The 22980-nt window shown below is 38.3% G+C and overlaps 1 long non-coding RNA gene across 1 annotated transcript; it reads right to left on the bottom strand.

The window, feature by feature from the left end:
- Positions 1 to 2213: 2213 nt before the first annotated feature.
- On the bottom strand, positions 2214 to 22062 carry LOC124711179. Its single transcript, XR_007005438.1, has 3 exons — positions 21867 to 22062; positions 14043 to 14194; positions 2214 to 2457 (listed from the first exon to the last, which is right to left on the bottom strand). It is a non-coding gene; the product is annotated as an uncharacterized LOC124711179 (long non-coding RNA).
- Between the last annotated feature and the right edge of the window lie 918 nt (positions 22063 to 22980).

Genomic DNA, 22980 nt, shown 5'->3' with positions numbered 1-22980 from the left:
AATAGTCACAACATAAATATTTGGCACCTGCTGATGTCCCACTTGCACCAATGTGCAATTCATTGTGAGCATGTTGAAGGGTTATGAAACGATTTTGGCAAAACACAATTTAGATAGTCAACTAGCATAATACTAACACCTCTTTGTCCACAGTAATCTATCGTGGACTAAAATAATTCGTGAATATACTCTACTACAGCACAGAGTTTGTCACCTCATATTTCAACACGATATCTTATTCAAGCTCCAATTAAATAGATTTGTTCTCTACAATAATAGATAAACTCTGTATGTACTTTCTTTGGTATGAGGGCAAGGTGAAAAGTTTCAATGCCGACACATAAACAGTACTGTTACCAATGAAATTTAGTTTTTACTGTAGTGGTACTTGTTGTCCCATAATATAAATGAAAGATCAACTTGTTTTACACAGTAGTTTTGTTCACAGCATTTTAAAAAACTAGCTGTATTGTTTGAGTTTCATTCAAAAGGATAAACTGCAAGGGAGTCAGTGTAAAATTACTTGTTTTGGGATGTGTATTACAACAGAAATTCATTCAAAGTTGGTGGAAAGGCATAACAGTTCCACTTCGCCTTCTGCAACTATGAAGTGAACTCAACTGTGGCTATACTTCCATGTGAAGCATATCCCAAAATTGCAACCACAAACAAAAATCTTCATGAAGTCCACAATACAGTCCTCGATGATATGTGATTAAATATGTATGAAATAGGTAATGCCATAGGCTTGTTCGAAGAGAGAGTACATTATACTTAACATGAAGTATGAACTACGAATATGCAAGATGCATACCACATTTACTAAATTCTGGACGAGGTCTGGGTTCACATGTCGTGCTGGAAATGAATCAGCAATACAATCAGTGCACAGAAATTGATGGCTCTGCAGAAAAAATAGGTGCAGTCAGTGAAACAATGTTATGGTGAATGTTTTCTGGACTTCAAGAGAAACTCCTCTTACTGATTATTCTGCAAACAATAAAGATCGGCAAATATTGCTAAAGTATTTTTTGGTAAAGAAAGAAATCATATTTCATCAACACATTAAAAGATGCTTTGGCAGTGGGAAAACCAAAGACTGGAAGTAAAAATCAAAGGGAAATCCATCAGATCTGGCACTTGTGAACTTCAACTTTTCCTGGTATTTAAAGAAATTTCCGAGTCAAATGAGTGGGTGCCAAGGTACATACTTTTCAGATTTTCCAGATATGCTCTTCACAGGTGGAATTTAATCAGCAGTAAATATTTGGAAAGTGTCCAATAGAATGCGCATTTTTGACATATGGGAGACGGTTTCTCATAGCAAACACATGCAATTTTCACCGTGCCCCCACATTTTCTGTGTAGCCTTTCTTTCACGTATTTTATAGCTCTTCTTTCTGGATGAACTATAATTGCCAGCTTTGTTATTTATTGTTTTACTTTCCCCTCTTCAATATAAGAAACTATTTATTCATGTTCAGCACAGAGATGATTTTGGGACATGTAAATTTTTGTACACTGAGAAGGACTTAATATTGACGATTACCTCTAACAAACAGTGTCATGATTCTATATCAGGAGTCTAAATCAATCAATGTCCTTTAGTATCACATTTTACTTTGCTCCTTTTATAGGTATCATACACAGAATAATACTGTAGATCTATCATGTTGAGAGAAAAATAAGCCCCATTGTCTAAAATGATACATTCATCATCCCATCTCTAACATGTGTACTGGAATTTCACCGACTGCTCCACTTCATAACCATTTGAAATACATCCCTAAAACAGCAAAGATGAATGTGTCCCTTTCTCACATTTAGATTTTCCTGACTTTATGTTCTGTTTAATTTGTTTGTTTCATACTGTCTGTCTTTCTTGCCTCAAGTTCAATATTTTCTCTCCGATACTTATTGAGACTGATATCACAGCATACATTTACTCTTGAATTTCCAGTTGTATTTTACAAATCACTTGTTTCTTACAATTTACTTTTCATATATGTCACTCATCTCCAATTTAGAACAATACTTCAGACTGAAGTCAGTGGTGCATTTTTGTTACTCTTATAACCTACTTTCACCCATGTCAGTGTTTGCTATTAATTATGACACAATCTGTATTTATTTAATGGCACTAGCAAGCATTATCAGAATTGAATCTCTCAATAAATATCACTCTCAAAAGTATAATGTACCAGAAAGTATGCTCTGTTTGAAAAATTTATTCAGTCTAATGCTTATATTTATTTATTTATGGCACTTATGTTACATTTTCTGTGAGTCTCTGAATTGTGTGCAGTACGCTCCGTGAAGTTTCTGCCCCGCTTCCCAAAGAAAAAAAAAACGTCTGTCATGTCTGCACAAAGTCCCATCATAAACTTCTCTCTACCAGATTCTTCTGTTTTTAACCTGTTTTCATCTTGGAAAATTATGCTGATATCCTCTTCAGGCCTGCAAAAAATAACAAAAATTACTATGCATAAACTTTCTGTATAACAGGAGAGATATTATAATAAGAATTTCTTAGCAATATTTCATTCAGCATCTAAGAGATGATATTTTCTCCTTTCACAAATACTGGTAGAAGTCAAGATAACAAGAGAGAGGGACAGAGGATTGAGTGGAGGGGGAGTGAGAATAAGGGAGACAAATTCTGTTGGTTAGTACTGGTGAAGAACTGTGGTTTGTCAGGTGACAACCCCCCCCCCCCCCCCGCCGCCATTGATGCCTCTAATGTTAGGGTAGCGTCTGACTTTAGTCTGGCCACTGTTTAATTAACATGTAGCATGCTGTATAATCTCACAGTGAATAGCATTTTTCCTTTTGGCTATTAGTGTTTCAATTTCCTGATGCTGTGTCTTCAAATGGGATTATTTGCAAGTATTGTGAATAGGATAGATTGCTACTCACCATATACAGGAGACATTGAGTCTCAGACAGGCACAACAAAAAGACTGCTATACATTTGAGCTTTTGGACTGAAGGTCTTCTTCCAGAGTAGAAAAAACACACACTTTCAAACAACACACCTTACACACACGTGACCACTGCCTATCCCCACTGATGCCAGAATGCATAAAGCAACTGCACCTAATGGGAGAAGCAATGTGTGTGTGGCAGGGGTAAGGAGGAGGCTGGGATGGGGTAGCAGTCACTGACATGAAGCAAGTTGTGTTGGACAGCATGTTCATCAACTGGGTGGTCCAGCTGTCTCTTGCTCTCAGTTTGGTGGTGGCTATTCACGTGGACAGATAGCTCATCTCGCGTCCGTCGGCCGTCGTAATTTAATATATTATTATTGTTATTATTATTTTTTGATTGTTGCCGACTTACGTGGTGGGCCTTCATAAAAATGATATTTAAGTTGAACAATGTAATAAACTTTTCATATAAATTTCCTCGGCTAGTCAGTTGACGTTAAAGCAAAAGATCTTTAGTTATTAATTACAATTGCGGCCCACACACGCGCGAGAGTATTTTTCTTACCTCCGTTAACCATTGTATTGTAGTCAGAGTCCTGGCTCTGGGTCTCGGCTATGGTACTGAAAATAAGAATCTTAAAGCTAAGTATTTCTGCAACTTCGTGCGGCTGTGGAGAAAAATTGATATTATGCTAATAGCGGGCGAGTTTTCAGCTTCCGTTAAATTTTCATAAGTTAATATCGCCACGTAATGGCGTCGTTGGCTGCATCGGCCGCTGCGATTGTTGAGCTGTAAATTACTTGAATGCAGGTTAATTCAAGGAAGGCGGACATGAAATCGGGATCACCTCTTACAAATTAAAAGTGCACAATAAATTTAAATCAGTATATTATATGCTTAACTCATACAAATATGCTTACATTCGTCAGCACACGCAAGATGTCCCTCTAGACACATTCAAGACAAGCGAAGAAGTAAGGTCGACTAAAAAATTAACAAAAGAGTGTAACTGGGCGTCTCTTTAGATCATTCTGTCATAAATTATTTCTTTGAAATCTAAACCTACACAGAGAAATTATTATTTTAAGGCTACATGAGAAAAAAAATCTCTTACAAATTATGAATGTCTTCTTTATAAATATGGTCTTTTCGTAATATGGCACTGGGGACGCTATATTGCCCCCCGAAATGTTTATGTCATAAAAAATGTTCGTGTTTTTTGACATAAATATTTCCACTTTCATGTCCACAGTGTCCACACGCAGAGTTTTCTTTCATAGTCTATATATGTCACATCGTATGTTGTAATTACTGAGGTGTGTTGCACACAAAGTGTAATACAGATGAAGTTCAAGGTATACAACCACGAGTTAGTCCGGAATATTTGAAGTCCCAGGGGTGTCAACTGGTCGCTCCCCATTTGGCGCGGCCGTAGGGAAACCTGGGGAAAACCTCGGCGGAGCTACAGACTAACTGCTTTGGTCACTTTCACTTAATTGTTTCTGGAATGTCATTGGAGTACAGGATGTGCATACAAATATTTTGTTGCACTATGCAAAAAATGAGGTCATTATAACAATTGATTGCGGTGTCGTTGATGATCTACGCCGCGACGTTTGGTCTCGCGACGGCGTCGGTTGGTGTGTTCGGTGCTCGGCGTTCGCGGCGGCTGCGGAGAGGTCAACGCCCGCTCGACGCCAGCGTGTGTCTCGCCGTCGCGGAACGTCAGAATCAGCTGATCGGCTGCACCGTTGGCGATGCGCTTCTGTCTCGGCCGGGCGTGGCGGAGTGGGATGATATCCGCCCCCCGCTCTTGTTGGCAGGAGTCAGCTCTGCTACGCATCTCCGACGTAGTACATGAAACACACACACAACCAACGTAATATTTGTTTCCCGCTGCAGATGGTTACGCTAGTGGGAAAGGAGCATTTATTAGTGCGGCAGTTGTTGTTAAGTTTTCGCCAGTTTCCGAGTGTCAAGCTAGCACTGTCTTGCAGAATACATGACATGGACCTTCTCCCGTGAATGCAGTTTTGATGCGCCACTGTTTCCATTACACGTCAGTTTTTGTCTTGATAAAATTATTTATGTTTTCGCCGCACTCGCAGGCACTGGTGAGTGTCCCAATACGAGCTTAGCACAAACATTCGCCGTTTCTGCGGTCGCTGTTTTGCAACAGTCCACGCATCGCATTCCAATCTCGCATTATTGTGCTCACTGAAACTACAGTCTGTCCCAAAAATATTGACTGTGGGTTCACTTCACGTTAACAGTTCACATTTATAGTAAATTCACAGTTTTTCGTGCGTAATATTGGCGTTTGGCGTCCTCACCGCTGTTGAACGTTCAATACTAGCACTTCACTGTCCATATTACAGTTTCACCTTCACAGTTTTTCACACTGCTTAAAGTAACTGTTTCGATTAGTTCACAAACACTAATGTATTTCGTTCAGTCTGAACTGGATTTTGGCTAGTGCTGGATTTTACCAGTTTCTCGCACTAATTATCTCTTTTTATTTTCCACTTAGAGTCGTACTTGCCTTCAGATTTTTTGACTATACAATTGTATTTCCGTCTCATCTGAGGTAAGTCCCCATGTCATGTCTGCCCACTCATTGCGTACTTGCTCTCCAGAGCCAGGCTCGACTTTACAAAACTTTGCCTCTCGCATTATTGTACACATTTTATAATCTTGGCCTAGCGTGCAAGTTCCTAGATTAGTGTTAGATTTGTGACTTTTGTTTACACTACAAATTCGTGCAAATCTCTGCCTTAGCAGATGGCAATATATTTTAACAGTGCTTAGCGGTAGTCGCGTTTACTGATTTGCTTTGTACTTTGTCCACAACACATGAGGTACCTTGGGTGATGTACACCCTGCACTCATGTTGTTTAGTAAATTATGATTGAGCATATTTCAAAATCGGTATAGACATAAATACATAGAACAACATATGCACTATAATATTGAACTTCATAAGTTGCGTTACTACTACAGTTCAAAAATATTCATGACACACTAATGAAAAATTCTTTCATCATTACATGCTATTGAATTTTTTTAAAAAATATTTTTAAAGCATTTTTCAACATGAAATTTTTAACATATTCTTAAATCTACGTTCACTTTTTTTTCCAAAATGCAATTGCTTAAAAATACTATTATTCCTTAACATCTACAAAATTGAATCGCACTAATCTTGTGTGCCTCATTGTCTTTAAATATTACACTAAAATCGGAACATTTACACACAGAAAAAATACGCTATAAACTTAACCTACTACACACAAAGGTAAACGTTGCTCTACTGAGCGAACTTCTTTAAGTCTTTGTATGGATAGAGTCCTTTAATCTCTCCAGATTCTACGTCACCCAACAAATAGCTACATCCATGTGGTATGTCTATGATTTTGTAGGGCCCGGCATACACCAGTTGCCATTTTTTATTCTTTTTCGCTAACAGAGATGACTTGGGATGAGTCCTTATTAGAACCAAGTCACCTGGTTGATACACTGTTACCTTCTTTATTTTCTTGTCATGCTTTTCCTTTCGGCGCTCCGCGCACCTCGTTAAGTTATTTAGAGTCTCAGCTATAATTTGTTCGTGAGGTACAACTTGTCGTGGTACAGTTGGTAATGGTGACAGCCAGCTGTCGGTTTCATTCTTTCCAAACATGACTTCTAGTGGAGTATAACCGGTGGCTGAATGTGGCAATCTATTATGGAGTTCCTCAAAAGTCGAAACGTATTCTGCCCACTTGGTGTGGCGGTTCGGAATGTAAGTTCTCATGAACCTGTTCAACTCTTTAAAGGTACGCTCTACAAGACTGCTCTCCGGGTGAAATCGAGCTACAAAAATGTGTTTAACACCTTGCTCTTGTAGAAACGTTTTCCATTTGAGACCAGTAAAATAGGTGGCATTATCGGATAATATAATCTGTGGTTTGCCAACATTAACAAAATAATCTGTTCGTAATTTTTGAATGAGGGGTGTGGCCGTTGAAGCTTTTACAGGATACAATTTTAGAAATTTGGAAAAGGCATCATATACAGCAAATACATATTTCACACCACCTCTGCCAGTGGGTAGTGGCCCTAGAATGTCAACAGAAACTAGTCGTAATGGTTTGTTAGGAACAACAGGATGCAATTCACTTACAGTGGGCAGATTTGTAGGTTTCGTCCTTTGACAAACTACACATGTCCTTACAACATTCTGAATTATTCTTTTCATATTCTTAAAATGACATTGTCTTGCGAGAAGTGCTCTACATTTTTCAATACCCACGTGTCCCCACGAAAGGTGCACGTGCCAGATTAAATCACTAATACATACTTCCGGTACACAGATACACCACAAGTCCTTGTTAACCTCCTTCCGGTAATATAATACCCCATTTTGCACAGAATAATGGCTACCTATCTGATTTCCACCCGAAGATAGGAGTTCTTGTTTGACTTTTCCCCAAGCTGCATCTTCGTCCTGTAAACTAGGCAGTTGCTTGCACGTCTGCAGGAACTTTTTTCGACAAGTAGGGTCTTTCATAACTAAAATTTTGTACTCTGTTGCCTGTTCTAGTATTGTTGTTAACTCAGGCAGACCTTGTGGCAACCGTGACAAAGCATCAGGCACTACGTTGTCACAACCTTTTATATACATTATTTGAAATTGATATTCCTGCAGAGCAAGCACCCACCTAGTCAACCTGTCGTGCATTAACTTGCATGTCAGCAAAAAACTTAAGGCCTGATGATCACAGAAAATTTTTACATTTTTTCCGTACACATAGTATCTGAACTTCCTCATGGCCCATACTACTGCTAGTGTTTCGAGTTCGGTGACTGTATATGATCGTTCACAACTTGACAACACTCGGCTTGCGAAACCGATTATTCTTACGTTCTTGTTTCCACCATCCTCATCGATTTGAAATAAACACGCGCCTAGTCCGACAGTGGAGGCGTCTGTAGCAAGGCAAAATTCCTTTGACATGTCAGGATGTGACAGTAGATTAGCATTTAGAAGGGCTTGTCGTATTTGCTCAAATGACTGCTGGCACAGTTCATTCCATATCCAGGGTGTATTCTTTCTCAACAAGTTTAACAGGGTATTATCATTTAAAAGCTGGTCAGGTATGAATCGTCTGAAAAATGACACTAGACCCAGAAATGCCTTTAACTGTTTCTTGGTTCTAGGAGGAGGGAAGTTCTCAATTGCTGCCATTTTCTTCGGATCGGGCACAATACCTGTAGGTGATATTACATGACCAAGAAATTTTATTCTCTCCCTGCCAAATTTGGATTTTGCGAGGTTTGCTGTTACGCCTACCTCAGAAAATCTTTTTAGTACGCATCTCAGCGTGTCCATGTGGCTTTCCCAATCGGGAGTAGCTATTAATAAGTCATCGACATACAACGTTACTCGGTCCAACAAATCTGGTCCTAATACTTTATCGAGCGCTGCAATGAAGACACCTGCACTAACATTTAATCCAAATGGTAAAACTTTAAATTGGTAACTTCTGCCGGCAAACACAAAGGCAGTGTACTTTCTTGATGCTTCAGTTAGTGGGATTTGCCAATACGACGAACGCATATCGACAGAGGTCAGATATTTAACTCCATAAAACTTCTGTATCTGTTCATCCAGGTTTTCTGGTCGCGTTCTGACAGGTACAATTATTTTGTTAATATCGCGCGCATCAAGCACGAGACGTATACTGCCGTCCGCTTTCGCTACGGCCACGAGCGGACTGCTGTACGGGGATAGAGATGGTTCAATTATCCCCCAATCAAGCATTTTTCTTATTTCCTTCGTAACTGCCTCCTTCTTTGACCACGGGATGGTGTAGTTTGCGTGACAGAAAGTATCGTGAGGTACCACTTCGATGTTATAGGTGTAGCCCTCGATAACACCGGGTTTTTCCGAAAACACATTCTCATAATCTGTATGTAGCTGAGTCAATTCGTTTTGTTGTGCTTCAGTCAAATGTTCTGACTCCCTAACTTTCATGGCTATCAGTTTCCTTTTTTCCTCTCTGTCTTCAGTAATAAAAATCTTTAAAATATACTTGTATTGTACTTAAGTCAGAATATAAATTCATTACCTGTATTCCTTCGAATCTCGACTGAAAGCTCCGGCAATATTTACCGTGCACTTCCCGTGTCCTCAACAACGGCAAAATTACACGTCTATCCTCATTCATAAGGCTTACTTCCCCGCACAAGAGGTCGATTTTTGCGTCCCTCTGGCGTAAAAATTCCATCCCCAGGATGCAAGCAACACCTAATCCCTTAACTACTAGGAACGAGCTTTTCATTGCTTCATTTCCTACCGTAAACTCGACTTGCACCTGGAGCCTTATGATATGAGATTGTGCACCTATTGCACCTGTAACACGACAATTCTTCACTGGCAATACTGGTATTCTATTATTTTGACTCAAGTACTTGTAAAAATTTGCGCTCATGACATTGGTTGACGCACCGGTATCGACTATTATGTGTATTGGTGCTCCGTACATATCTGCTTGCAATATAGCCTGCACAACACTTTTGTCGGTTCGGTTACATGTCTGCGGTATGTCTACAAGTTCCTTTTCTATTTTTGTTCCTTCATTGTACCTCAGCATACAAAGTTTATGGCTGTCATCCGTGAATGTGCCCTCACTACACCATCCTGCAGCCAACAACGGAGAGCGTATTGTGGCTGTCTTTAGTTTAACGGATGAGCATTAGTGGGTTGACAGTTGTCTGTCACTTCCACTAACCTCACATTGTGGTTCTGGTTGTTGTTGTTGCTACTGTTGGGTTGGCCGCCCTGCCTCCCCGATGGTGTATTTTGATATTGTGTATGGCTCTGGTTTTGTGGTGGTCGGTTGTAACTCCCTGACATGTTCTGTGACGGACCTGGATTGGCGTTCCATTGTGGCGCTGTGTTTTGTTGCCACTGTGGTGTCGGTTCGTTACGACCACGCCACTGGTTTCGGTTGTTGCGCCATTGCGGATTGCCGTTACCATTATGTCCATTACTCATGCGTCCATCATGATGTCTCTTTCGATTTTCACGATTATAACCGTTGCCGTTATAACCATTGCCATTGTTTGTGCCTTGATTCTGTTGCCGGTGCTCTTGCCTATTCCCGTTACCATTTGGTACTAAGTTACTACCGTTACTGTGGCTGCTATTGTAATCGGCTTTGTGTTGATTATAGCCTGCATGGTTCCACTTGTTTTCGGTTTTCATATCTTCGATCAATAGGTCAACAGAATCCACTATTTCCATGAATTGTTCTATATCGTATTCCGGCACATTGATGAAATATCTTTTAATTTCACTGGGCAACTTCATTTTTATTAATCTGATTATATCACGATCGGACATTGGCTCGTCCCAGTACCTGGTTTTGTTTATATACTTTTCGAAATATTTGCGTAACGTTCCCATCTTAGGATTGTACATTTCTGGACTGTACAACTCCTTTCGTAGTCTTTCTTGGACGCTATCGGACCAGAATTTTTGCAAGAATGCACCTTCAAACTGTTGCATCGTTAGACATTTTTCGGACACGTCGGTGGCCCACAGTGCCGCGTCACCTTGAATAAAGGAGACCACGAACTGTATTCTTTGTCTTTCCGTCCATGTCCTGGGAAACACATTCCTGAAGCTCTTAATAAATACAACAGGGTGGACATTTCGTTTTTCGCTATTGAAGGGTTGGAATGTCCTGTGTTTTATTACATTGTCCTCTTTTTTGCATGTCTGATTGCTACATTCTGGGACATTCATCACTTCGTGATGTGCGCTGCACGGTATCGCATGTTGTTCGTGCTCATAATTCGCATTAGGTTGCGGTTGCGCACTCGCACCCTGGCTACCGTCAGCGTTATTATAGTAATCAGTGCGCGAAGTCGGATTCATGATCTGTCCGCCACTGTTTACATTGCTTTCCAACGCAGACAGTCTCCGCGCGACCTCCTGTTGCCAATTTGGCAACTCCGCTGTCACACGGGATTTGATCTGTGTTAATTCGGCACGTAGTGCGGCAGCGCTAGCGTCAATATTTACACTCGCGGCCGCAGTCGCTTGTTCTACAGCTGTTTTTACATCGCATTCAATCTTTGCAGATATCTCGCGATCCTTTACTTCTAGCCATTCATTTAATTCTTTTTCTACTTTTTGAGCTTGCACTTCCAAATATGCGTCAATACTTTTCCGTGCATCTATCTCCACATTATCCACGCGGTTGGTTAAAGTCTGGACATTGTCTTCAAGCCTAGCCTGCGATATCTGTAATTTTTGCATCTCTCCGGCTAAGCTTTGCACAAGATCGGGTATTTCTTTGCACGCGTCCCGCATCTCGGCAAGTTCGCTTCGGATACTGTCGAGTTTTGCTTCACTGCGCTGCTCTTGCTCAATGAGCTTTTGCGTTAATTTTTTCTCCTGCTCATGGAACATCTGAGCCAGTTTTTCGTCTCTTTGTTTTTCCCTCTGTTCTGACATTCTTTCCTTTTCCCTTTCTTTCAGTTCTCTTTGTTGCTCTTGCTCATGGAGCATCTGAGCCAGTTTCTGATCTCTTTCCCTATCTCTTTCTTCTAACCTGCGCAGAAATTCTGCAAATGGGTCTGCAATCGGTGAGCATACTGGTGCCCCACTTAATCTAGCACTCGATTGGCCCCCCTGCCCAGGCAGTGGAGTTGTTACTCTATTCCCATTCTGCTGTGGAGCGTCATTCACCGTCCACAGATCCTCGCCCCCCGCTCCGGAAATTATGTTATCCGAGGCGGTGGCTTGGGATTCGTTTACGTATTGCAAATGATCCTCACTTTCCATATTAACAGAATTTTGTTCTTCTGGTACGGATGCTTTAGGTTGTCCTATCTTACCCATACTAAATTCACTTTAAGCTACTGACAAATCTTTAACACTGATACACACACGATTAATTATCCCCTCCAAAAATAAACATATAAATACACAAAACGAATAATTATCCCCTCCAAAAAAAATAAACACATAAATACACAAAACACCGAAGGTATCTCATGTGCACATGGGTTCGATATTCCGCACAGAGCTACACAGGATGCTTGCACAATAGGCCTTACCTTACTTATTTTTCTTTCTCGCAATCCTTTTTCTTTTCTACACTTTTTCCTCTCCAGATCTCCTCAGGGTGTGGTTTTGTTGTTGTACATGTAAAAGAATTCATACAAGCATTAATATTTTACAACAATTAGACACATACATAATTACATTCATTACGATAGAGTCAGATTTCGTAACTTTCGTATTTTCTTTAATCGGGCCCCACGTTGGGCGCCAATCTCGCGTCCGTCGGCCGTCGTAATTTAATATATTATTATTGTTATTATTATTTTTTGATTGTTGCCGACTTACGTGGTGGGCCTTCATAAAAATGATATTTAAGTTGAACAATGTAATAAACTTTTCATATAAATTTCCTCGGCTAGTCAGTTGACGTTAAAGCAAAAGATCTTTAGTTATTAATTACAATTGCGGCCCACACACGCGCGAGAGTATTTTTCTTACCTCCGTTAACCATTGTATTGTAGTCAGAGTCCTGGCTCTGGGTCTCGGCTATGGTACTGAAAATAAGAATCTTAAAGCTAAGTATTTCTGCAACTTCGTGCGGCTGTGGAGAAAAATTGATATTATGCTAATAGCGGGCGAGTTTTCAGCTTCCGTTAAATTTTCATAAGTTAATATCGCCACGTAATGGCGTCGTTGGCTGCATCGGCCGCTGCGATTGTTGAGCTGTAAATTACTTGAATGCAGGTTAATTCAAGGAAGGCGGACATGAAATCGGGATCACCTCTTACAAATTAAAAGTGCACAATAAATTTAAATCAGTATATTATATGCTTAACTCATACAAATATGCTTACATTCGTCAGCACACGCAAGATGTCCCTCTAGACACATTCAAGACAAGCGAAGAAGTAAGGTCGACTAAAAAATTAACAAAAGAGTGTAACTGGGCGTCTCTTTAGATCATTCTGTCATAAATTATTTCTTTGAAATCTAAACCTACACAGAGAAATTATTATTTTAAGGCTACATGAGAAAAAAAATCTCTTACAAATTATGAATGTCTTCTTTATAAATATGGTCTTTTCGTAATATGGCACTGGGGACGCTATACTCATTGGCTGTCATGCCCATGTAGAAAGCAGCACAGTGGTTGCAGCTTAGTTTGTCGATTATGTGTCTGCTGCCAGAGTTTCAGCTGCCTCTCGTCATTGCCTGACATAGTGAATATCCTACCTACTATCCTTTCCACCCCTCCAACATCAGTATTCCGACATCCACCAAACCTACACAATATCCTCCTCCATCCCTACTGCACTGCTGCTCTCAACCGCTTGCCTCATGACTTATATCCCTGCAATAGACTAGATGCAACACCTGTCCCATATATTCTTCCATCACCACCACATACTCCTGTTCGATCATGGGCATAACCTATCCCATCAAAGGCAGGGTTAGCTGTGAAAGCAGACATGTGATCTACACAACAAGCTGCAACCACTGAGCTGCTTTCTATGTGGGTATGACAATCAACAAGCTGTCTGCCCCCACAAATGGCCACCAACAAACTGTGGCCAAGAGACAGCTATACTGCCCAAGTGGTGGATATGCTGCCTAACACGTGTGCTTCACTTCAGTGACTGCTCCACAGACTGCACTATCTCCATCCTTCCTGTCGACACCAGCTTTTCCTCGATTGTCGCTAGTTTCTGTCCTTCACTTACATGTATAGCAAAATTTAAATGTATATGTATTTGTGACAGTCTTTTTGCTGTGCCTATCTGCAACTCAGAATTTCTGCTACATGGTGAGTGTCAACTTTCCTTTTCACAATATTGCTATATTCTATCCTGGGTATTCCACTGTTTGATGTATAGCAACCTTTTTGTTATAACTGTCTTCAACTAAGCATCTCCTCTAAATGGTGAGTAGCAATCTATTCTTTTCATAATACCATCCTGGATTTCCCAGAGTTTGTATTTGCAGGTATTATGTCTAAAATATCCAAATATTATCTTGAAATATTCATCAGTAGTTCAGAAGGCTGATCTGAGCTTACATTTGGCAGTGCATCCTGCCAGATAACGATTCTCCTTGTCTGCACTAAACTCCCATCATATGTTTCGGTTTACTCAGGTTCTTCAATTCCCACTCCGTATTTGTTCGAGGTGATCTTCATTAACTTATCTACATGCTGATGGTCCTTCAAGCCTGTCAAAATAATGAAAAGATACTACACATAAACTTTTCCTATAAATGCAAAGTCACAGTAACACAAAGTTATAAAAGTATTTTACTCAACATCTAAGAGTTGATACAATGCAGCTCATATCTCAAAACGAAGGCCTACAGGAATTACAGGGCTTTCTCCTTAGGAATAATTTAAAGAGTGATGGCAACAAAGCACTGAATAGTTGAAATGCTGGCTTATTGATATGCATATAAGCACAACTGAGTACTTTCTTAGCTTTCAGACAATTCCTTCTCCAGAACTACAGATTATACATGCATATACCTGTACAGCTACAGTTGCCTTGGTGTGTGTGTGTGTGTGTGTGTGTGTGTGTGTGTGTGTGTGTGTGCGCGGGCGCATGCACGCGCGCACTTTGCAGTGCTGAAGAAGGATTCATCTGAAAACTATCAACATTCTTCATGTTGTTTATGTGCCTATCAACAACTCAACACCTCAACTATTTAATGAATTGTTTCATCTTTACTCCTTCAATTATCTACAAGTATTCCATGGGGACAGCAACAGGAGAAACGCTTACTGACTAAACAGCAGACATATTTGCAGTGGATAGGTACATAAAAAGGGTTGACAGCCAAACAGGGTAACTAACATGTCGAGAAGATGTTCACTTGCTTTTCAGTGTCTCTTCTGTGAAGCAAGTGACTGTCTTTCTTCTCGCTACTTTCTAATTAACTTGTTGTATGGTCTCAGAGTGAGCAGTATTTTCCTTTTCAGCTTCAGTTTCTAAATGATGTCTGTTATAAAATGAGACTACTTAATAAGGTATGTATGGTGTCTAAATTAAGCAGACATCATCTTGATACATTCATTACAAGTAAAGCAGCACAGTCTGAGTTCAACACCTCAGTGACTGAACTTATGAGAGATGGGATGCTCAAACTATCATAACGTTTCACCCACTAGTCCAGAGTCAAAATGCCTTATTTTAAAAGTTTAACTTTACCTACCTGACCACTTAATCCCCATGAAGGAACTGTCAGTTGTAAAACCTTGAAATTGATGACTGTGTTTCTTCAGGCCTATTTCAAATTTACCATTTGCAGCAATTATCCACTAGGTGCTATTGTTCTATGTTATGGATTATTAGCCTTAATTTTTGCTTCAAATATCTGAGCTTGCAAAATGAATACTAACTTGTTATTTTCTCCACTTATGTAACAAATGTCTATTTAGAGAATATATCATTAAGATTTCAAAGACTTACTTGTGCAATTCTCATTATTTATTTTGTCTTCTTGGCACAATGCAGTAAAATGCACTGGACAACATCACATGTTTAAATCAAAACCAGTACTTGAGAGAACAATATTCACATTCATATTTATGACTGCTAATAATTCTTACATTCACTTACTGAATACAAGAATCCAGTTCCAATATTATCTGCCAAAAACATACTATTAATATTATAACTAATTTAATAAACAAGTCATGATTGAATGTAAGTTGTTGATTTCTATTTTTTAGATGACCAGTTTCAATCTTCTGAGGGATCATCATCAGATCTACATTCCTTGATGACAGTAGGAATGTAGATCTGATGATCTCTTAGAAGATCAAAACTAGTCATCTAAAAAATAAAAATTAACAATTTAAATGCGATCATGATCATATTTATTATGTAAGAAATAAATATTGAATTTAAATGCATTTCACAATTAAGGTATCAGGATTACACAAGCAAATTTTGTCAACATATATTAGAAATGTTTGTCACTTGAGTAGTAATGCTACGAATAATGTCTACAAAATAAATTTGCACTTCACTACAGTAGCTTGAGAAACAGTACTGATATTTCTGTTTTTAATTTGTATGATGTTGTGCAAGGTCTGTTATCTAAGTACATTCCACAGTAATGCAACAGAATTTTCTGCAAGTTATGTGAAATTCAGTATTGTTCATTAGTACCTCCAAGGTTTCAGAAAATGACAGCATGAAAACTACAAGACATACAGAAAATAGGCACATATCAGTGGATAGAGCATTTCTTCAAGTTTTTAACTCACATTATAAGAGCTCAATATCGGCAACATTTGTGACTAGCCCAGTATAACTACGATAGTCAAACTCTTGCCATAAATGTCCCAACATATCACAGTCAATATCAGGAACCATTAGTCTATTAATTATCTTTTCTTACAAGTCTTCCAAATTAAGTGACAGTGGGGCAAAGAACACATTACCTTTGAGGTGATCCCATATGATGAAATCACATTGCAGTGAAGTCACATAACCATGGAGGCCACTGAAAAAGAGTCATGTGGGACATAATCCATCAACGATACAACTCGGCATTGAAAGTGTCACAAACAACTGAAAGAAAATCCAGACACATGAAACGTGGGTCCAACACTGAAAACCAACTTCTGTGAAACATTGTCTTCCTTCAGCATACACTGTAATTTACTGCAAAAGTGAAAGAACTTCATTCTCTTGAGTAGTCAGTGCATGTGATATCTGCAGCCAGTATGGTTTTACACATAGACGTGTATCACAGGTAATTGACTATAGTGGTTGCAGTACTCTACTTACATGTGTGAGTAATTTCTTTGGGCTCCTGATAAGTGAATACTGCTCACACTCTACCTTCTCTAGTGATTGTCTTGGCCAGCCTTTTTTTCTGTGCACCTATCCAGTCATTCTCACAGAATGTGTTGTACCACCTATGGAGTTTTGTCTCTTGGAGCTTTTATCTGATGTTTGGTACAAACTGTCACAGTTGACAGAGTTCAAGGGCACAATATTCACAGAGTTCAAGGGCACAATATTCATGCATCGCTCCATTATACTCCATATACTGCCACTCTGGTGACGCATTCTGCAATGGTACATATGACAACTCTGAGAGCTGCTCTGTCCACTGATGTGTGTCATTTTTCTGTAAGTCTTGCAGTCTCTGTATAGTCATTTTCTAAGTTATTGGATTCTGATCACACACAAAAGACAAAAGCTGCAATGGCTGAAAGTGATAAAATTTATGCATCATATGACAGAGAATTTGGCAACTGTTTGAATGACATTTCCACCTATTCACTGTACAAAATTCTTTATTTTATATTACTATCGATTTTGGCCTTAGTAGTACAACAACACTCGATATAATTAGACTTCGTTCTACGTCTACATCTACACTCTGCAAACTGCGAGGAGCATGGCAGAGGGTATATTCCATTGTAGCAGTCATTAGGGTTTCTTCCTGTTCTGTTCACATATGGAGCACAGGAAGAATGACTGAATGCCTATGTGCATGCAATAGTTATCCCAATCTTAGCCTCACAATCCCTATGTGAGTGATACATCGGGGATTGTAGATATTCTTACAGATGTAACTTAAAGTTGGTTGTTGAAACTTCGTTAACAGACTTTCTCGAGATAGTTTATCTGTGACACTCTCCCACAGATCAAACAAATCTGTGACTACTCATGCTGCCCTTCTCTATGTACGTTCAATATCCTGTTAGACCTGTATGGTATAGGTACCACACTCTGAGAAGTGCAAAATTTTACATTTCTGAATATTTTAAGCAAGATGCCAACCTTCGTACCAGTTTAAAATCTTATCAAGATCTGACTAAATACTTATGGAGCTTCTTTCAGATAGTATTTCATTACAGGTAACTACATCATCTGCAAAAAGTCTGAGGTTACGATTCATATTGTCTGCAAGGTCATTAATATACAACATGAAGAGCAAGGGTCCCAACACACTTCCCTGGGTCATACCTGAAATTACTTCTATATCTGACAATGACTCTCCATCGGAGATAACATGCTGCACACTCCCTATCGAAAAGTCCTCAATCCAGTCACAAATTTCACTTGACACCCTATATGATCATACTTTTGACAATAAGCATAGGTGTGATACTGAGTCAAATCCTTTTCAGAAATCAAGAAATACTGCATCTACCTTACTGCCTTGATCCAAAGCTTTCACATATCCTGAGCTGTTTTCCAAGGACTAGGTACAGTTTTTTGTTCCAGGGATCTATGATAGATTTTAATTACAAGAAGGGCTAACTCAGCTGCAAATTCAGTATAGAATCTGACAGGGAATCCATTGGGCCCTGAAGCTTTGATCAACTTCTGGTGTTTCTCAACACCATTAACACTAATACTTCTTTCAGTCATCCTTTCAGTGATACAAGGATTGTGTTTTCCTTGTAAAGGAACATTTGAAAACAGAGTTAAGCATTTTATCTTTCGCTATGCTACCCTCAATTTCAGTTCCTGTCTCATTTGCTAGGGACTGGGCACTAACTTTGGTGCCACTAACAGCCTTTACATATAATCAGAATGTCTTTTGAGTTTTGTGAAATATCATTTGACAATATTCTGCTACAGTAGTCTTTGAAAGGTCTCTCGACAGCCAAATGCATTTCATTCAGTATCTCTCTATCCACAGCCCTATGCTTCGTTTACACTTATTATGCAGTACTCTCTGTTTCTTTAGAAATTTCTTTATGCTGACTATATACCATGGAGGTTCCCTCCCATTATGAATTGATCTACTGGATTCTTTTAAACTTGAGTCATAGTTCCTCTACATGCTCTTTCTCTGTACTGAAAGTTTCAAGTTCCTGATCGAGATATGACACTACTGACTTTTTATCTAGTTTACTGAACATGTATATGTTTCTGCTTGTCATTGCCAAGATCTATTGATATGGGTGTCCTAGTGTGTACCTATGTACAAAATCACAAAAATGTAGCGTAGGCTGGTAGCAAACACGTTTTCCAACCAGAGAACAACAGAATGAACATCAATACTGTCATTATGTATTACTCAAACAGTATGTTTTCAACCATGTTAACTGCACTTGTAATGACTGTATTGATGTTCATTCTATGACTCAATTGTACTATGGGTGGAAAATATGTTTGCTACCAACCTGCCTTACATTTCAGAGATTTTGTACTTATCTACACATTGGATCACTCAGTTCAATAGATTCTGATGATGACTTCACTTCATAAAGTCTAATAATACCCAACATTGTTGAATTTGCTACTGGCTTATGAATGAAATCATGGCAGTAATATAAAATACAAAAGTTTGTATAATCAAATGGTGGAAATATAATTCAAACTTTATTACATGGCTGTGGGCCAAAAATATGAGAAGATTATTTGGGAACTGTTAGAAGCAACAAAGGTAATATGAAATGAGTAATTAATCAAATGATTCCACCATCTGTCAGTAAAGTTAATGATACGGCTGACTGTTTTTGGTGATATGTTAGCAATATGTAAAAAGTGTATAAGTAATGGTAATTAAAAGAATCCGCTGGCAAATTTTATGACTGATTTTCAGAAGACACAATCGTTGGGACACTGTCAGCAGATAATGAAAGGACTGAGTAACCTGAATGTCAAGTTAGCAATATGTAAAAAGTGTATAAGTAATGGTAATTAAAAGAATCCGTTGGCAAATTTTATGATTGATTTTCAGAAGACACAACCATTGGGACACTGTCAGCAGTTAATGAAAGGACTGAGTAACCCGAATGTCAAATGATTTTTTTATATATATATATATATATATATATATATATATATATATATACAAAGATGCTGTAACTTACCAAACGGAAGCATTGATATGTTGATAGGACACAATAAAAAACACACACACACAAATTTCGAGCTTTCGCAACCTAAGGTTGCTTCATCAGGAAAGAGGGAAAGACGAAAGGATGTGGGTTTTAAGGGAGAGGGTAAGGAGTCATCCCAATCCCGGGAGTGGAAAGACTTACCTTAGGGGGAAAAAAGGACAGGTATACACTCACACGCATACACATATCCATCCGCACATACACAGACACAGGCCTGTCTGTATATGCATAAACAAACAAACTTTGTTTACTTTAAACTAATACTTACTTTCAAATTGTTTATAACGAGCAAATTTACATGTCCAACATGAACAGCCACTTGAAACCTAAACAACAATGGAGAGAGAGAGAACAGAAAACTGGAGGTAAAACATCTGACAGAATTGTTTCATTGGCTAGCTAGATAAAGACATGCTGTGAGTGGCTAGTTTCATTTTTAGAGGGAAACTCAAATAGACATTTATAACAAATGTCATTTTGTAACAAAAAATGTACTTCCGTAACAAGTTTTACAAAATAAATATTCATTGAATAGTCGTGTTTCATGTAGATTTATGGTACTGAAGACAACATAATACTCTTATATTAGGAAGTTATGGAAAAGAAAATTTTATATTAACTGTTCATTATATGTTATATTGAAATTATGTCAACAATTTGTTACGGAAGGACGTTTACAATTTTGGGGGAAATTTTATGTCTTTGATAAATATACCAAATTCCGTCTTTTAATACCAATGTATTCCTGTTGGGCTAACTTAAGCGCCCACATAGATTTTGTCACAGGATCATCAATGTGTGTGATACAAATAAAAATGTAATGTCCTTCCATGACAGAAAATATTTTATTTTTTCTAAATGTGTGACAAAAAAATCACACTAATAATTTTTTAAAAAGGAAAATGACTATAGCATATTAAACTACATAGTCTTCTGAACGAAATAGTTTTATGGTGATTAAAAGGTTTTTGAATGTCAGTACTTGTGGCATACAATATCATGACCTGACTCTAGATCAATAAACTAACTATATTTTTGAATTTAAAGCTTATCCATGACATTAATTTTTTTTCTTTACAATATTCGTGTATTTTTGTGGAGTTTCATTACACAAGTATTGATGAATTGGAATCCTTAACTGACAGGGATATGTTTGATGAATTACTGTTCTGTTTGTTTACTGTACTAATATATTTATGTATCTCTTGGCCGAAACGCAACATTTATTGTTTTTTTTTCGTCTGTCAGACACATATTTCCCGTTAAGTAATAAAAATCATTCTGCTTATTAAGGGTCAATATATAACATGAACATCAGAGGTTCCAACTCACACTTCCATGGAGCGAAACTGAATTTATAAATATCAATCTTGCTACCTTTCTTATAATTTGTTCGAATAGGAAAATCGTAAATCTGCATAAATGAATGGGCGTTTGAACCCTACCGGCACCCCTGTTGAACTGTCCTACATTAAGGCATTTTAACAACCATTATATACCACACAAATTAAAACTTGAAATAACTGTAAAACAATAAATTACAAATCATAAAAACAATACCTGCCATCAGTGCCGAATACGCAAAGCGCATCTACAAGTTCCGTCTGAGAATCAATAAATTATTACACTATGACATCTTACAGAAATGATAACATTTTTCAGTTTGATATTAAATATTTTCTGTTCAAACTTTACTTTACTTTAAAATGTACAACTGTTGCTTACAAATGCTAAACTTCAAGAATTCTTTGTTGAAATTACGAAAGCTTAGTCCATTTCATATTTAAACTACCAGCACGCAAAATAAATAGTATTCCGAAACAACTACCGTAAGTATAGCAGTAGCTGTTAATTTCTCTACAAACGAACAGTGTAGTAATATATCATTCGGCTCGCGCAGATTAATACTACTGCAGTCACCATGGGCGTGCATACCCAGAGTATTGTGTCTTTCAACAGAACACCGGTAAAATTTTATCAGTGAGTAATCTCATTTAAATATATTGTACTTACGTTGCAGCTGATAAAAATATATTACCCAGACAAGGGATTTCAGTCAACACCTATTACAGTTCCTTTCCTCTCTAGCAACCGCCCGGAACTGCAGCTTGACGTTAGCGATGCTGGCAGTTCCTACACGGCTATTGATTTTTACTACTGGCTCCTCTCCTTTAAAGCGACACCCCTACCTCAAATGTCGAAGTACGATCAATAGCAGAGTCCGCAAATAATACTGGAATAAATGCATAAAAATGTGCAACTATGTTGCAAAACAAAAAAGGGAACCGAATAATAGACAGGCTACGCACTTAATTTCGAAAAAACTAGTTAATTTTTAACGAATTAGAAATACTATTATTTAAGCGACCCCTACGACTGTCAGTGATATTGCACAGTAATATTGTGCAATATTATTGATGTTCTCCGAGGGTGACCCATAATTTTGTCAATATGTCAGTTATATTGTCAACCATATTTTACAATAATACTGTCATTTAAAATTTTGGGCGATGAAGCCGCTGCAGCTGTTATATTTGTTTTACCTTGTTGCAAACAGAAGAAATGGTGGATGAAGAATTTAAGGAGCATGGGAGATCACTCACAAAAACTTGTCAAAAAATTACGTTGGTTTCAAAAAAGAGATTGTCATAGTATTTTGTGGGTCCAATATTTGATACATTAGCATCGCCAGGACAGACGCCCATATCCCAATAATCACAATCAAAATTATGCATGAGAGACTACTCTATTTGGGATATTGTGCACTAAAGAATTATATTCGGGTAAGTAATGTATACACAAAGATAATTATCTACATATATTTTTATTCACAGTTTAGCGTTAATTAATTTTTAAAAAACGTTCCTTCATGCCGTTTCCTCTACTTTCTGAGCAACAAACAATACGATTCATCATTCTTACACTAGTGTTTTTGGACTCATCTGCCCTATCATCCCATAACGCTGGAAATGATTTATGCATTTCGATGAACTCTAATATAATGCTCTTTCGTCTTGCATTGAATTTATTATCCTGACAGCAATAAACCTAACCTCCTTGATCTGTGTACCCAAGGCAATAGCAGACTAGAGAGTCGAGGATATTGCACATTTCCAGGCAGCGCAAT

Source organism: Schistocerca piceifrons, chromosome 8 (genome assembly GCF_021461385.2).
Source record: "Schistocerca piceifrons isolate TAMUIC-IGC-003096 chromosome 8, iqSchPice1.1, whole genome shotgun sequence".
NCBI classification, from domain to species: Eukaryota; Metazoa; Arthropoda; class Insecta; order Orthoptera; family Acrididae; genus Schistocerca; species Schistocerca piceifrons.
This window is presented reverse-complemented; position numbering and strand designations above follow the sequence as displayed.